Genomic DNA, 6400 nt, shown 5'->3' with positions numbered 1-6400 from the left:
CTGCATAGTTAATTAAGTTGTACCACATCACCATTCTAACCTTCAAAGTGGGACTATGAGTTAAGTCACACAGGCTCACGAGTGTCATGCCTGCCATGGCTGCGAGGAGGGTGCAGTGTAACATGCTCTTGCGTTCAGCCGGGGCTTACAGAATATCTCCTGGGTGGGCATTGCTGGTGCTTACGGGGCTTTGTCCCTTGGACATAAAAATAAGGGAACAGGCAGCATGGTACAGGGTTAAGAAAGGCAAATTCGACAAGACTGAACAAATTTTGGGGGTTCACGTAGGGGACCAGATTGCGATCAAGAGAACGGGGGAAGAACTTTGGTAAGAATACTCAGACAACAAAGACACTGGTCGAAGGACTCATCAGCTGCTGCCTAATATCAGAAAACGATTACAACTTCAATATTTCAAACCAAGTAAAGGGCTACTGCACTTCCTCACGGGACATGGACCGGTTCGGGAAGCGGGCTATCAGCTCGTGTGACTGTGGCGCTGAGGAAGACACTCCATAACACGTGGTCTATGACTGTCCCTTGTTTGACGATGTGGCCGCCGGATTCAGACGAGTATTACCGAATAATGACACTTACCACCTGATCAGAGACCAGATTAACTTTAGAATTATCGATAGTTTCGCCACAGAGGTCTCATCAAAGGTCCTGCGAGAATACAGAGCGAAGAACCAGTAATTGGTAGAAGATAGCGTAACATTCCCCGCACCTATTTCATTCCGCCGGGGCGCGGACTGGACGATCGCCGTAACGGTCGGGAAAGGCCACGTCCATGAGTAGAGGGGAAGGTGCGACACAAAACCGGACTTGACAATGCATACCGATTATGACTTGTAATAGTTTAGTACAAATAGGGTGTAGTTTTTCTGCAATATCAGTAGTAGTACCTGCAGCGATTCAAGTTCACTGCCAGCCTGTGCCAGGGGCACGCCCACTGGGATTAGTTCGGTGGGCATGGCCAGACAAAAGTAGGCTTTTGTATCTTCTGGCACAACTGTAACGCTGCAGGAGAGTAGCTTTGTAGGGCAGTTAGTACAGTAAACCTAGTAGTAAAAATGCTGTTGCCCATAGAGTAGCTTGTACTTCCTGTAGCAGGAGAGAAGCTAACACTTGTAAGAGTAATACGCTGCTAACAATTGTATTTTAAAAATACGACCCATTAATGTATTAGGTGGTGGGTTAATGTAGTATTGATAATTTAGTTGTTGGAATAAAAATTATAGAAAATAAATAAATCGATCAACCAACCAATCTTTCATTTTAAAACACTTTCAAAATGTTACCCGGCTAAAATTCTGAAGAAAATTTCGTATAGTCTCTAAATGGAATTTAATTCTTATACTGTTTTGAACGGAATAAAGTTCTCAAGATTTCTTATAAGCTTTAAGAACATAAATGCCATAATACAATGGTATGCAAAAGTCATTTCACTTCTCAAAAAAACTCTTGTACTAATATTTCTTACAAGTTTCCAAAATGCACATGCTATAATACACTGATGTACAAACGACTTCAACGGACAACATATTTTAAATCTTCGGCAGGAATAGAAGCTGAAGGACTTAAATGCGGGTCACCTGCTTACTAGGAAGATGTGCTGACCACTCCATCACTATGGCATTAACCAGGAGACCCGGGTCGAAGTCCCGGCTCCCGGCTGTGGCACAAATTTTAATTCATTTCTTCAGCTTCTATCCGTATCAAAGAAAAAGAACATTAAATTGAGACCTGTAAGTCTCCAGTTAAATGTAATTCCATCAGATAAATGTTTTACATTACCTAAACAAATAGGATCAGTGCCCTGCGACCGACAGACTATACTTTGCGCGTCAAAGACCGATAAGATTGCCATCCAGCACAACCACCAAGTAGTCACGTCTCTGCATGGCAACAGGCCGCATATCATATAATCAAAAAGAAATCGTAAAAATACAGCAAGAAGGCCTGCAACATATAAAAGTACTGCTACATAAAAAAAAACAGACGAATCAAAATTCCCCTGATAGATTTTAAAATTTTATTGCAAAAGGCACGATGATAAGTTTTACCACTAACAAACACGGAAGGATCCCCAAGATTAATTATTAATATTTAGGATGGCCGGAACGGCATAAGCAACTGGGCTGTAGGCGCAGTTCCGAAAATATAAATGTCGCAGCAAAACAAGCCATATTTTAATAATCACCATTTGAAAACTCTTAACGGCAAGTTTTTAACAGTATCCAAACTTCCTATGGCAGCCAGTTCTGGTCGTACAGTTATAAAAAATCTGCTATGTACGAGTACACTCCTTGGACTCCAACTCCACTAACAGCAATTACCCAAAACAATTGTATTTTAAACAAACACGTTGCAGTTCGTTCTCTGCCTTAAATGACATGAGTGTGATCTTTCAAATAAACCACTCCACACACAGTTTCACTATGTCATATAATTATCAGACAGAAATCAATCACTGGAAACGAGGGTGGTGGAGAACAACTGTTTTACACATACTGACCGAGTCTATTACTTCTTGCTTGACGCCGGCTGTTGTGGCCGAGGGGTTCTAGGCGTTTCAGTCCGGAACCACGCTGCTGCTACGGTCGCAGGTTCGAATCCTGCGTCGGGCATGGATGTGTGTGATGTCCTTAGTTCAGTTAGGTTTAAGTAGTTCTAAGTCTAGGGGACTGATGACATCAGATGTTAAGTCCCATAGTGCTCAGAGACATTTTTCTTGCTTGACCACTAAAACGTAAGTGCTCACCAGATCAAATAAATCCGTTTCCAAGCATTCTAAACCTACAGCGAAATCAGAGTAGGATATAATACAGGTTCCCATCCAAGGAACAACAACCACTGCTCCCAAGGCACCACATTCGAGTCTATACAGTGACCTACTTATAGAAGCAAACCCCCTTGGTACGTTCCTGCTTTCTTCAGGGATCCGGAATCTGATCCCCTCAACCAGCCGACGAACTCCGCACTCCTCGCTGAGCCACAAACAACTTTCTTCTCTCTATCTCTCTCTCCCTGCAGTAGCAGCAACACTTCTTATACTCGCTCTTCGGCACGGAGCCAACTGCCACACACACACACCTGGCTATGTGACTGCTGCGCACTGCAGCTCGCTTCCTTGTCTGCGCTGCCGTGGAAAGTTGGCGCGCCCACTACGTACCCACGCGAGACTCACTGTCTCGACGGCGGCGACACTACCTTGTCACTCAGCGATCAAAGATTATCTTAATAACTTCCGAATCGACAGCCGGCCGCTGTGGCCGAGCGGTTATATGCACTTCAGTCCGAAGCCGCGCTGCTGCTACGGTCGCGGGTTCGAATCCTGCCTCGGACATGGGAGTGTGTGATTTTCTTAGGTTGGTTAGGTTTAAGATGACCTCAGATGTTAAGTCCCATAGTGCTTAGAGCCATTTGAACCATTTGAACTAGTGCAACAAGGCGTGTACCGTATTCAGAGAGTAACACAACACAGTCTGTAGCGGCTTCAGAAGGCCTTTTATATATTATATGATCTAGAAAATGAACCGTATAGTGAAGAGCCAGAACATTATGACTACCTGTTTAATACCGTTTTGGTCCGCCTTTGGAACTTAATACAGCAATGATTCTGAGTATTATGGATTTGAGAAGACGTTGGCACGTTTTCAGATGTATGTGGTATCAGATATCTATGCACAGATCATGTAGTTCGCATAAATTAGCGGCCACTGATTTGCTGGAGCGTGCAGGCCCCCGATAGCATCCACGATGTACTATATTGGGTTCAGATCAGGCGTATTTGGCGCTCAAGACACTAATTTTAGTTCACAATCGTGCTCCTCATATCACTGTAGCACGATTGTGGCCTTGTGACAAGGGCAGTTAGCCAGCTGGAACATGCCATCAGCTTCGGGAAAGACATCAAGAATGAAGAGGTAGTCAGCAATAATGCTCATACAGTCCACAGCTTCAAATGGCTCTAAGCACTATTGGGACTTAACATCTGAGGTCATCAGTCCCATAGACTTAGAACTACTTAAACCTAGGACATCACACACATCCATGCCCGAGGCAGGATTCGAACCTGCGATCGTAGCAGCCGTGTGGTTCCGAACTGAAGCGCCTAGAACCGCAAGGCCACTGCGGCTGGCAGTCCACAGCTATCATGCTACTTTCATTTACCAGTACAGGTCTCATGTAAGCCAGGTGAATGTTCCCCATAGCACAATACTGCCTGTTTCCGTGACTTGGTGCGTGATTAGAAAAGCTAATTGCCTGGATGACGGCGTAACTCGCCACGACCAGATCCCAAGTGTACGAATAAGATTAGCGTAACTTATGCGACCAGGTGACACGTTCCACTGATCCACGGTCTCTATGATCCTGTAGCCACTGCTTTCGTAACTGATATCCATTGTGAACCATGGGAACATGTAGCGGTTGTCTGCTGCTGTGCAGCTTGTTCAGAAATATGGTCTGAACGGTGTACTCCGAAGCACTTTAGGCTGCATCACCATTGTTCTCTGTCGTCAGATTCATCACAGATCGCTGCCTATACTGCGCTATAGATGGAGACACGGGGAGGTTGAGGGAGTGAGGAGATTGGGGGTGGGGTGGGGGTAGGAAGGGATACCGATCTCCACGATCTGTGATAAAGCGTGGGCGTCCAACAACTCGTCGCCTACTCGTGGCCTTACATTCCTTTAGCCACTATATATAGATGCTCAGAACGGTATGACTCGCACAGTCGACCAACTTCGCCGTTTCCGAGCTGTTTTTTATCAGGCGCCAGGTCATAACAGTTTGTTCTTTGTGCAAGTCGGTTATCTCCCCATTTACAGTCTCTGCTGCACTTATACAATTTTCGTAATGCGTCACGTTCCCGTAATGTCACCACGCGACATTCTCTCTGCTGGTGGGGAGTGGTCATAATAGTGTTCATCATTGTGCACTGCGGTCGCAAAAGTCATGGGATACCTCCTAATATTGTGTCGGATCTCCTTTTGCCCCGTGTAGTGCAGCACTCGACGTCGCATGGACTCTACAAGTCGTTGGAAGTCCCCTGTAGAAATATTGAGCCGTGCTGCTTCTACAGCCGTCCATAATTTTTAAAGTGTTGCCGGTGCAGGATTTTGTGCACCAGCTGACCTCTCATAAATTTTCGATGGGATTCATGTCGGATGATCTGGGTGGCCAAATCACTCGCTCGAAATGTCCAGAGAATTCTTCAAATCAATCGTGAACAATTGTGGCCTGGTGACATGGTGCATTGTCAAAAAATGGCTCTGAGCACTATGGAACTTAACATCTGATGTCATCAGTCCCCTAGACTTAAAACTACTTAAACCTAACTAACCTAAGGACATCACACACATCCATGCCTGAGGCAGGATTCGAAGCTGTGACCGTAGCGATTGCGCGGTTCCAGACTGAAGCGCCTAGAATCGCTCGGCCACACCAGCCGATGGTACATTGTCATCCATAAAAAGTCATCCATAAGAAGTCCACAAATGGCTGCAAATGGTCTCCAAGTATGCGAACATATCGATTTCCAGTCAATGACAGGTTTAAGTGGACCAGAGCACACAGTCCATTTCATGTGAACACAGCCCACACTATTATGAAGCCACCACCAACTTGCATCCCGCAGCTCGTGGTCGTGCGGTAGCGTTCTCGCTTCCCGCGCCCGGGTTCCCGGGTTCTATTCCCGGCGGGGTCGGGATTTTCTCTGCCTCGTGATGACTGGCTGTTGTGTGCTGTCCTTAGGTTAGTTAGGTTTAAGTAGTTCTAAGTTCTAGGGCACTGATGACCATAGATGTTAAGTCCCATAGTGCTCAGAGTCACTTGAACCATTTTTTCAACCAACTTGCACAGTGCCTTATTGACAACTTGGGTCCATGGCTTCGTGGGATCTGCGCAATTCTCATAGTCTACCATCGTCTCTTACCAGCTGAGATAGGGGCCCAACATTTAACCAGGCCACGTTTCTCCAATCGTCTAGCGTCCAACCGGTATGATCACGGGCCAGGAGAGGCGCTACAGGCGATGTCATGCTGTTACCAAAGGCACACGCGGCAGTCGATTGCTGCCGTAACCTATTAACGGCATATTTCACCGCACTGTCCTAACCGATACGTTATTCATACGTTAAACACTGATTTATGTGGTTATTTCACCCAGGGTTGCTTGTCAGTTAGCTCTGACAATTCTACGCAAAGCCGCCGCGCCTCGATCGTTGAGGGGCAATTCCTGAGATCTGGTTTTCTCGACACACTCTTGACACTGTGGGTCTCGTTATGTTGAATTCCCTAACAATGTCCGAAACGAAATGTCCCACGCGTCTTGCTCTAAAGGGCATTGCGCGTTTAGTATCTGTTAATTCCCCTTCGCGTGGAAACGTTTTCAC

Source organism: Schistocerca serialis, chromosome 6 (genome assembly GCF_023864345.2).
Source record: "Schistocerca serialis cubense isolate TAMUIC-IGC-003099 chromosome 6, iqSchSeri2.2, whole genome shotgun sequence".
NCBI classification, from domain to species: domain Eukaryota; kingdom Metazoa; phylum Arthropoda; class Insecta; order Orthoptera; family Acrididae; genus Schistocerca; species Schistocerca serialis.
The sequence above is the reverse complement of the archived record's forward strand: the minus strand, read 5'-3'. Positions refer to the sequence as shown.